The 12,559-nt window shown below is 40.2% G+C and overlaps 1 protein-coding gene across 1 annotated transcript in view; it reads right to left on the bottom strand.

Moving 5' to 3' along the window:
- cdkal1 (CDK5 regulatory subunit associated protein 1-like 1) overlaps window positions 1–12,559 on the bottom strand; it is a 266,485-nt gene that overhangs the window by 204,080 nt on the left and 49,846 nt on the right. The window lies entirely within an intron of this gene.

The raw sequence follows: 12,559 nt of genomic DNA, 5'->3' as shown, positions 1-12,559 counted from the left end.
TTTGGCATCGCGGATGGTGTGATCCTATTGCAAGATGGTCTCGAGTTTGCCACTCTTCTCACCACGGCAAAGCAAGTTGTGGAAACTGTAAACCTCAATGTAGTAGCAGACACAAAAGCACTGTTTTCTCTATTAATGTTGTGACTGATCATGCCTTTCTTTCTAGAGGAGCGAAATAAACCATAATGGGACTTTTAGGTGACTTAAAATCTAACACTGTAAAACAATTATTAAACGTGGAAACAAAAACGTGTGATATAAAATAAGCTGTGATTAATTGTGCAGGGTCTGACAATAACTGACTGACTCTTCACTCACTGTTTCATCCCTCCATCTCTATGTATTTCTCTCTCTGATTTATCACGATTATATCTCCCAGTCATATCCTACTTGTGCTCTCTATCAGCATTGTTAATCTTTTTTTCTACATTTCCATACCATTAATAAGGTGGGATTGCTGAAGTCCAATCCATAGCAGGAAATTAACTTCTTTGTCCACTGACCACAGTACTGGTACTGCTCCACTTACTCTCACTGTTTACCAATGAAGCAGGACTCTCAGACAATGGTTGGTTACCTCAAACAGCAGAAACAACTTAACTACCAGAAAAAAAAAAATACGGACAGCTGGTTTAATTTCTCTCCCTGCGCCCAACACCCACATACACAAAGGCATGTTGGAGGTACTTAAGAAATGAGGTAATGAGGAAAGGTAAAATGTTAATGGCAAAAGACCGAACAGTGAGGGAAAGGAAAGAGTGAAGCAGGTGTTAAAGCAATGAGGTAGGAATTTGTGAATTTAATCAAGCCCCAGTGTGCGTCTGTCTTAATTTCTCTGCTGTCACAATAGTGGCAAGAAGAGTCCTGGGAGGCTAAGATCTGGCCTCCCACATGCCTGAAGGCGACAACACACACTCACATAGGCACACAGGCACACATGCAGGAAGGTTGTCAAGGGAAATAACTTCATACCAAATGGAGCGTTTCGTGTTATTGATCAGGAATGCCCACTTTCTTCAGCTCATAACATCTGAGCACTGAGAACCTGAATCTCACTCTTGTTATAAGAGTCTTACAATCTGTAAAATGTGGCTTTGAAGCACTCAAATACCACCAAAAAAAAACAAGGAATTGAAACTGAAATACTACTTTATGAGGCAACGCTAGCAAGTATGGTATGTAAAGTACTCTGTAAAAAGTGCAATAGTAAAAATGCATTATTGTGGCATTATTGGAATGAAAAATTGCCTCTAAAGCATCAACAGCAAATATAGTAAACACAATAAATCATCCCTATATACACTAACCTAACCAAACAAAGCCCAATATAACACTCTGTATGTCTTCAAACACAGATGATGTCATATGGACTATACACTCTACAAGTCTCCCTGATCAATGACTCTCTGGACTACACACACACACGTGTACATATATATACTGTATATATATATATGTGCAAAGCTCGACAGACACAGCCAGGTGATTCATCACTAGTTGAGGAGAGCATGACCTCCAAAACCTTTAAAGTGACCTCTGACCTCTCCAACATGACCTTTCCAAGGGGTCATTGTAGATTTATCAAACAACATAATGAGCATCACAACCACCATCACTCACTAATGTTCAGCTCTATCTCCCAAGAAAGATATAATATATAGGCCAAATAAAAACAACACCGTCTTGTCAGCTTCCTGCAGAGACCTCCCATCTCAACATATTTCACCATTTTCTTATTACAGATGACAGCTGACATTGCCTCTCAATCTCGCACTCCTGCCCTGCTGCTTCACTCTTTATCTTTTCCTTTTACCTCCCGTCTTCAATTCCCCGTCCTCGCCCTTGTCACATACAGTATTGTACCACACACACACACAGTCCAAGTCAGTCACTGATGCCTAATAGGAAATTGGCGGTGTGATCTAGCTGCCCGTGGGTATAATGCATTGCTGTGACTTGAGTCATCTTGCTGGTGAAACACGAATCTTTGCGACTCAGCCGTATTGACAGAGTAAAAAGGCTGTGATGGTACTATTGACATCTGTTCTAATTAACAGCCTAAAGGTTCTGTGATGACAGACTGTGATGACAGTGTCGTATCAATAACTGGGTGGTTTTCTGTATCATTCGGTGGTTAAAGGCCTCTCTATATAATCTTTCCCATCTTATAATAAACAGCTTGTTTAGCTGGATTTTAAGTGTTACTGATTCCGCTTTCATCACTTTACCGGGAGGATGGATAGCTGTGTATCAGAAATATGAGTTTTATGCAAAAAGAACACATAAATGACAAAGTCTGGAATCATTATTCAAGTATCCTAGGTTTACTGTCTTTAGCAAAATGTAAAGCCTCTTCCATCCTTTTCCAGTTGTTCAATTCGAGTGTCTGTGGCATCCTCATCTCTTAATAAGACATCAGTGTTTCCTGAGAAGTGTGAGAATCGCGTGACAAGTCCGTCAAACCCCCCACTGAGGGATTTAGCACCCCTTCATTCCTTTAAAGCTCATACAACATGGAGAGTGATTCGCCAGAAGGAGAGAAAAACAGTTAACATGAAACACTGGTAATCCTCTCGTATCATAGTGGGCTGATGTACACACCGTGCTATGATATCTTCTTTCTCTGTTTTTTCCTGTCAGTCTCAAATGCATACATTTTAATAAAAGTCACAATAATACGGCTCATAAATATTACATAAATTCTGTTATTCATTTCATGGTGCATTGTACCACTGTTTAGCCAAGTGTTTTTTTTTTTTTTTTTAAATGTAGCGCCTGAGCAGGTAGATATTAATGACAATATACTGTAAAATATATACAACAAATAAACAACTAATCACAATTAATTTGAAGTTACATGTTTCGTGTTTGTACTATTAAAACTCCAGTTCCGATTTGAAGCCCATCATCAATAACAGGTAACTAAAATACACTGCTTCTGCCTAACCCCTGCATATTTCATTATTAAAGGCCCTGACACACCAAGCCAACGTTCGGCCATGGATCAGTTTGGGGCCATCAGTGAGCATCTGTCGCCCGAGTTTTTGCGATTCTGTTGAATCGGCGGTGGAGCCCATCGATGAGAGAAACACTCTGATTGGCTCTTCATCTGAAGTGAATCAGTGCACAATAAGAGAAACGGAAGTGAGGAAAGCGAGCAAAGTAGCAAGCAAGTAAAGTCAAGAGGGCACATACAGACGGCTCTTTTCATTTTTCATCTTCATCTCATCTGGTCATTCCAATACACGGATATTTTCACAACGACGTGGCCATCCAGAATGAAGCTAAGTGGTGAGTGAGAGTGGTGTGAAAATGGTAAGCAAACGCCACTTTATTTCATGTACGTATCATAACAACTGCTTGCATATCCGCTGTCCTCGGTCTTCCGGTTTCCCCTTTTTGAATGACGAATACAGACTACTGTTACCTGCCGGTATGGAGAGTTATCGTCTCATGCAGGCGCAAAACGTACGTGGTAGTTGGCCGTCGGCTGCAGTCTTTGCGATGTGTTCGAAGTGCAACTTGTTGGCCAAGACATAGGCAACGTGGTGCGACGCAACAGGCGGCCTTCGTCGCCGCTAGTTCTCTGATGTCGGTTTGGTGTGTCTGGGCCTTTACAAACCTTTCAGCAAGGAAAATCAAGGATATGTTCCCCTTCTACCTTGCACACACACCCTTTCACTGTTTCTCATCCAAAGTCAATTATAGATGGCTGGTCCCATTTCCAGACTCATCCTTTCACAAAATGTTTAAAGCCCTAATCTAAAACTGCAGTATGAGACACCATGGTAGGAAACATATGGTCCTACAATTTGGCTTTCATTCTAATCTGATTGACTTGATTGTGGCATGAGATTTAAGCCATTTTCTCTCTCTTCAAATGACTAAAGTAGACAGTACAATTCATAAGGTGATGACCTGACTTTCCTTCTTTTCCTGCCCATATATTATTTCCTACTTTTTACCCTTATCTCAGTCACATTCCTATAGAAGTTGAAATAACCAACATGATCGCAGAGTCTTTTGATATGGATGAGAATTTTTTTAAAGCTCCTCAACCAAACTTAAACTCAATCCCTTTACAGAATGCAGAATTTAGGGATTCAACTATGGAAACCCCGTTACTTGCAACACACCAGGGTAAAAGGTCCGCCGTTATCTTCAATCCTATATTAACTTGGCCTCTTTTGGCTTAAATCCACAATCGGGGATCAACGAAAAGGCTGGAGCACAGTGGGGTGCTTTAAGAGCCCAGCCGTCTGAACGGATGAAAGGCGGGAGTTGTTTGTGATTGCTGTTAAGGAAGATCTTCTAAAGGACAGCAACTATGTGACAGGCTGTGATTATGCAGCCATTTATTTAAGGGACCACTCATGTGCACACATCCCTAGAGTAACACAACAAAATAAGGACACTGAAGAATATGAGCTTGTTTTCCTGCAGGCTTAAGCTTTCCTCAATTTGGGAAGAAAGCTTAAGACGCCTCACAGTGCATTCATCAGTTTTACATGTAAAACGAGCTATATTTCAGCCAACAAAAGGCTACATCTAAACCCTGATTATAGACATAAACATGCATTTTCTTAGAATCCTAAATGCCTGCCACATTCATCTTTAAATGTAAAAAGCAAGTAGCATACCTACACTATAAGACAACTTGGGGACGAAGTGGATGTTTTCCCTCTCCCCTTCCCAAAGACATTAATAGTTTCATTTTTCAAATGTATCTATAGGTGGCTGATCTTATTTGTGAGGAGGGAAAAATATAGTGGTACACACACACACACACACACACAAGCCTATACATAGACAGAAAGCGAAACAGAATCATGGCAGAAGCGAGAGGAAAGTAACGTTTAACAAGATCCGGTTGGATGGTTGGAAAGACTCAGGTTCAGGCCTTTAGCCCCATACTGTGAGCAGGCCTGCAATATAGCAACATACCAACGGGTGCACACACACACACATGGACACACTCAGACTTGGATACCAGAGCCCCATACTGTGCCGAGACCTGCATTCAAACCCTCTTCATAGAGCAGATGTGACAGGTTGTTTGTGAGGGGAATTCAGCAACACACACACACACACACACGCACACAGTATATACTCTGTATGTAAACATCAAAATGCACATACCAATGTGGTGTAGAACGGAATACATCACTAAATATATGAACCGAAGAAGCCTAGAGATGCTCAGACCTTGGCTCGGACACAGAACCTGTCTGAAATAATCACAGCAACAGATCCTGTACAGGTCCAGACGTCTGCTGGTCCTCTAATAAGCTCCATCACCGGCACCCTCTGACTGCATCTAACGGCAATAATTTAAGTGCGTGTGCATTTCTTCAAGGCATATTTAAAAATAGCGTGGAGTCGGGCAGTTATGCTTAACTAATAGGATCTCTATGGTTTTCAACTTTTTGTGTACGTGTTGTTTCCAGCTGAAGACAGTCACACAAAAACATGTGTACATGCTATCTTGGGGGTATTTCTTGTCCTGACACTATGTTCTTCAAGCCACAATTCCTAACAGTGGAGGGCCTGGATTTAAAGGTCTTATTGATAACATTTTTATGTAGACGAATATTTAGAAAAAAAAAAAAAAAATACATCCATAGAGCCTTTAGAAAGGTGCTGAATAAAAGTATGGCTTTTCCTGAAAAAAAAAATAGTATGACTGTGAATTAATAATTTGGCGGGTCCAAAATAAATGTTTTGTTTATCTCTGCGGAGGATATCTGACATTTGGTTCCCACTTCTAACAAGGCTTGTGAGCCAATAGTACAACGATGTTGGTATCATGTGGTATCTCTGGGTCGTCAGATAGTGTGGAAAAAACAGACAAATGGCTGACTTTGACGGTAAGCACCTGGCAATGACTTGTTGTGAAGTGAATGCAATGGAACAGTGGAGAGAGAATGCAACATCTAGTGGCTGAATGTTATTAATGTTATCAATAGCACCTTTAACTTGTTTAATTAATGGCTTGTTCAGACAGAGCAAAGATCCCCCTGTACTACTGCCATTAAATGCAATGTCTACATTAATGTTCCGTCCCAATGGTGACCAGATGAAAGCATGACAACCTCTGACTTGACACTCCATTACTAGAGCCGTATAAAATACTTTTCACCCGCTGTGGAAATGCGGACATAATACCTGGTCTTTTAAAGCCGATGGAAGCTGATAAAAGTCAAGACCGTTAGGAACAGGGATTTACACATTATTAGCCTTTCATCACATTACATTCATCCCTCCTGATGCCTGCTTTGCCTCTCACCTTTTCTGATAAACAAGCTTAAAAAAGGTAAGACTGTTACTTCACTTTCAGCATTCCTCGCACTAAATTGGGTCTGACTGTTGTTGTGGTTGAATGTCTTAGAGACAGAAGTGCAAAAAGTCTAGCCTGACAGAATGTAAATGGTTTTAAAAGGATAAGTCTGTCAGGTCTGGAACGCCAGATATCTGACGATTGCTAAAAGTCCAGTTAACAGGTTCATGTTAATGTGAATTAGAGCAAAGCTGGATGTAGATTGAGACAGGGAGCAACATGGTTGCATACAGTACACAGCAGCATACTTCTCTAATAGCTTCTGTACATTTGTAAGGGGCATAGAGTTGAGCCTCAAGGTCTCATGGTCTTTACAATGAATAAATCACAGATCTGACAGAGTTGTATCAGTGACAACAAAGGAAGAGAACGCTCGTTTTGACTGCTCACTTCATATTGAATCACATGCCAGAACAAAACATGACAAGGCAGAGTAGAATACAGTAGAAAACACAAGAACGGAATAGAACAAAACTAGGGCTGTCAATCGATTAGAATATATAATTGCAATTAATCGCATGATAGTTAATCGTGATTAATCACAAATTAATCATAAATTTTTTTATCTGTTCAAAATGTACCTTAAAGGGAGATTTGTCAAGTATTTAATACTCTTCTCAACATGGGAGTGGGCAAATATGCTTAAGCTTATGCAAGCGTATGTATATATTTATTATTGGAAATCAACGAGCAACACAAAACAATGACAAATATTGTCCAGAAACCCTCACAGGTACTGCATTTAGCATAAAGAAATTTGCTTAAATCATAACATGTCAAATTCAAAGCCCAACAGGCAACAGCTGTCAGTGTGTCAGTGTGCTGACTTGACTATGACTTGCCCCAAACTGCATGTGATTAACATAAAGTGGGCATGTCTGTAAAAGAGAGACTCGTGGGTACCCATAGAACCAATTTTCATTCACATATCTTGAGGTCAGAGGTCAAGAGACCCCTTTGAAAATGTCCATGACAGTTTTTCCTCGACAAAATTTAGCGTAAATTTGGAGCGTTATTTAGCTAGTGAGCGTTATTTATTTTACCTCCTTCGCGACAAGTTTGTATGACACGGTTGATACCAATGGATTCTTTAGGTTTTCTAGTTTCATATGATGCCAGTATCTTCACTCTAGCTTTAAAACTGAGCCCGCTACAACCTCCGAAAGAGCGATCGTGTTAATGCATTAAAGAAATTAGTGGCGTTAAAAAAAAAAATTGCATTTACGTGTTATTATCGCATTAACTTTGACAGCCCTAAACACAACATAACAAGGCAGAGTAGAATACAGTAGAAAACACAAAAACAGAACAAAACCAAACTGCTAATAACCTGCTGCATGAAGTCTGTTTTACCTCTGTGTGTGCTGTTTAATCTACACAGAAGTAAAGTCAGTAAGCCTGTTTAACTGTGACATGTAGAGGACTGCAGTTCGTCACTGTGAAAACCTTTATGTTGTAGAAGCGCTGGTATGCTCTATTATGAAATAAATGTCAACAATGAATCAAATTTAACAAACGGAAAACAGAACAGCACAGAGAAAGCAGACAAAATGGCCCATTTAAATATAAAACATAGCAGACCATCCCTTCACAACTTACTAGACAAAACACCATATTTAGCAGTGGAGCACAGAAACGTAGAGTTCAGTCTAGCTATGCAGATGAAGACATGTTAAAAGCAAGGTCATGTACGGGCCACCCCCGGCCTTGGTATGGTTCTCATACAGCCCTGGGCTCACGGACGCCAACACATGTACCTCCCCTCTCAGTCTATGTGTCAGTCAGTCTGTCTCCCCTCTCTCTCTCTATTTTTGTGTCTGCGTGTACCCCAAAATGTAGGCTAATGCCCTGAAGAATTGACAGATTAAATGCCAATCCCTGGGTTGTACCAAAACCAGCCCCAGGCAGAAAGCTCTGTGTTTGTGTGTGCCCGATGTGTGTGTGTGTGTCCAGCCAGCTACAAATCCATGCCTGTGTGTCTGCTGGACTGGGTGAACACAGACATAAAACAACTGCCTTTAGTAAACAACTCTAAAGGTCACTGCAGATTTCAGATTGTTTATACCTCGCTGTCACGTCCTGATGAAAAGGAAACATTTTTGGCCTTAATGTCAGTCACTTTCGGTGTGTCGGTTCATTTAAAACAACATGCTGTAAGGCCAAAATAAACAGCCCCGTGCATTATAAGCACTGTAAAAAAGAAAACCCGTCACTTGACCACAAAGCAATGTAAGACCGATGCCTGGAAGAACAAACTAGACTAATATATATTTATGTGCTTGTGTGGGTGAGCGGCGTTCGTGGTCTCCGTTCAATTATTAATGGCGCAGCTCAGGTTTTGTCATTTGAAAGATTTGTCATCTGACGGATTGCAGCCTCAGCTCTCTGAATTCTAGGTTTTGGAAAGAGTTGTTAATGCTCTCAGACACAGGTTGAAAAATTAGGGCTGTGGAATAACATATGTAAATTTTGTTTCAGGGTGGATTTTCACTTTAATGATTTTATTTGCCGAGCATGACCTTTGCCTCTGGTAAGTATGTGGTCAGAAATCAATGACGTAAAATCACTTGCCCAACATCAGTGGACATCTTACTAATCAACCGATGTAGCCATGGGCTATAATGCATATTCACAACCTGTAACTATCCATTACATTAGAAAACTGCTCATTAACACATTTCAACATGTTTGTCTTTCCGATTAAAACATATCAAAGGTTTTTAAAACAGTTTTGAATTTAAAGAATATTTTAAACCTCGTCTGTAATATAGTTTTGTTTTCAGTGATATGAAAACAAAAATTGTGCTGTTTGGATATTATTAAAATACTAACACAAAGGGGTGTGAATCACCAGAGGCCCCATGATACTTAAAACATTTTTGCCATATGTAAAGATATTGAGATAATATATATTGCGATTTGTTACCTTTTTTTCATCTTCAAATTCTGCAGTTTGTCAACATCTGTTTTATTTAATAAGATACAGTTTTCAATCTGATCATCTCCGAGATTTCATTCACATATCTTGAGGTCAGAGGTCAAGGGACCCCTTTGAAAATGGCCATGCCAGCATTTCCTCACTAAAATGTTGTGTAACTTTGGAACATTATTTAGCGTTCTTCCCCACATGCTAGCATGACATGGTGGTATCAATCAATTCCTTTGGTTTTTATAGTTTCATATGAAATCAGTATCTTCACTCTAGCTTCAAGACTGAGCCGGCTACAACCTCTGAAAGACAGAATAGCGGACTGGTCCGCCAGTTGTTAAGAGGTTAATAGTTTATATAATAACATTTTGATACTCTACGTCTGTGTATCGATACAATATTGACACGCAAAATATTCCAATACTATGCTATATCAATGTTTCCCCCACCCCTACTAACACACAACCATAACTAAGACCCAATATCTTGTTTTTTATCTTGTGACATGATATGTAGGCCTTTACCCTCTGTGTAAAGCAGCTCAGTTTTCCAAAACACTTTCGGCAGCATGTGGTCTACAATCAATGGCCCTAAATTTGTAAAGCAACTTCTGCAAAGACAACAATGAGCCAACAATAGACTGTCCTGTTGCCGAGGGCCATAATATATATTCATCGCCCAGCCTACGTATCTGTTATAAATACACAGTGTAAGCACAGCACATACACTTTGGACTTCTTCCAAGAGTTCATTCCGTGTGTTGTGTGTCCCTTTTCAATTAACATTAGTGATTTTTTCTTTCTTAAGGTTGGTTCATGAATATCAAAATGATATTGAAATTAATGTAAATATAATGTGGGAATTGGCGTATTTTGAAAACAGAAATACACAACTCCGAGTTGGGTTCCAATTCGTTAAGCATACAGTCCCTTGATCATACAAATTACTAGAGACAGCCAAGTGGAGAAATCCAACACACACACACACATAAATAAATACACCCACAAACAGAGAGCAGTTTAATTACATGCTGTTGAGCAACTGCTTCTTTAATGCATTCTGCGTTCATTGATTTGAGAGGTCTCTGACATTGAATTACGCTATAGATTTTGGCATTTCAAACGCACGCACATGCACACCCAAATATCCATACTAATTGACTTTTTAGCATTCAGAAGCAGCTCTATTAGCAGTTTATGCTACTAAGTGTGTTCCTGCTGAAGGAGTGAACAGCAGGGCAGAGTACGCCATCACTCTAAAAAAGAAAGCTGGAAGGAATCCCATCTCCCACACATGTCGACTGCCCCTTCATGCTAAACAAAAATCATACAAGCCAGCCTCATTTCATAACGCTGTGGGCAACAGTTTGGTGAACCGGTACGACGCCACAGAAAGGAATTATTAAGTAGACAAATGAATGTACTGGACTTTAATATCATCTTAATAATCATGTATGGACAACAAAACCAATCCTGAATCTGGTCTAAGTGTCCTAGAGCAAGACAAAAATGTCTGAGCTCACTATAGATTTAACCTAAACCAATGCAAAACTCGTGTGCTCACATAAAGAAAAAACACCACACACACACACACACACACACACACACACACACACACACACATACACAATGCAGTTTCAGAAGTAACTTTAGTTTTCAGCTTCAGGACTAATCAATATTTTTGTATATATGTTTTTTCAACACACACGCAGAACATACACTCCATATGCATATCTGCAAGCATTCTCTCACATGATAAGCCTACACACCACACACACACACACACACACACACATATATAACACTCTCCCACAAGCTGCCTGGGCATCCATCCACCTGACAAACCCCATACACACACACAAAAACACAACTCCTTATCCCACACACTTGGCATGGATGCCAACTAAGCCCCAGTTCTCCAGAAGTAATAAACCGCCTTTTCACTGCATCTCTCCAAACCATGATAGAAGACTGCTGAAAGCCCCTGTGCTTCCATTTTAAACCCCTCAACTCATTTACTAGGACACTGATTGTTACTCCTGTGACCATGCGTGTGTTGGTTGTACATAATGTCCCACATGCCACTGCCATGGGGATTATTTGTTTTACACACTAATGTACACACACACACACATCAGTAAAACGGGACAGCATGACAATATGGATCACAAAGTGTATTTAACATACACAGGGCCGGGTTAATTCTGTAAGCTAAGTTAAGAAAACAGCAAAACGCTGCCTGAATTCCCACGCACACATTGGTGCATTCCAGCACTAAAAGGAAAATGAATGACACGATAAGTCGTAAGGCATTCTGCGTACAATAAGAACGCCGCTTTCGCTTTTGGCGTGTCTGTACTGACTGCAATGTAAACGCATCTGCGTAACTATGCTACGCTCAGAGCTAGTGATTTATGGCGGGCGGGAGGGGAGGTGGATGGGTCCAACAAACACAGGACTTTGAACCAGGAGACCGGTGTTCGAGGTAGTTGTTTTTCTGGTAAGTTACGTTAGTGGCGTATTTTTTAGTGACGTTTGTGATGTGTTTTCCGTAGTTATGTTATGTTGTTTACGTACATATTTTACTTAGTTTATGTACTTATTTAAAGACCAACCATGATGTTTTTCCTAAACCTAACTAAGTGGTTTTGTTGCCTAAACGTAACTGCGGATGTTACCGTAGTTTTGTTGCGTGGCATAAACATGACGCAAAAAGCCTAAAATGAGTCCTCATGACACATGGAATGTCCTTGTAATGTCGTGCTATTTATACGCCTTCCTCTGAAATTGGGTTGTGTATTCACTGCCTCAAAACACAGATCTCAAAAAGAGAATTAATCTATAAACCCAACATGCACAGGTGTAGTTATAGTTAACACAAATTGTCATTTCAGACCGATATTTCCTTTCCTTCCTTCCGGGTGGTTTAGCCACTCTCCTTTAACATTAACTTAACTAAAGCGTAACAGTATGGCTAATGACAGAACAGCAAGCTGAGCACCACAGCGCAGCACAGCTCGTTACTTAACAGGCAGTGCGATGGCCTCAGTCTACGTCTCCAAATAGAGGAGTCAGAGAGGTGAGACATACACATGTTCAAATTAGCAGACAGCATTCAAGGTTAATAAATTATTACCCGTGAAAGCCACATCCAACAGACAAACCCCTGCCCTTTTTTATGTGGAGAGCTAAAAAGCCATGGAAGATAAGGGCCATAACATAAAACAGTCTCATCAGTGATATTATACTGATACCATGTATGAGAAACATCATCACCTTTGAGTGGCTTACAAC

This window comes from Sebastes umbrosus, chromosome 11 (genome assembly GCF_015220745.1).
Source record: "Sebastes umbrosus isolate fSebUmb1 chromosome 11, fSebUmb1.pri, whole genome shotgun sequence".
NCBI classification, from domain to species: Eukaryota; Metazoa; Chordata; class Actinopteri; order Perciformes; family Sebastidae; genus Sebastes; species Sebastes umbrosus.
Note: the sequence above shows the minus strand (reverse complement) of the source record. Positions and strands in the feature narration are given on the sequence as shown.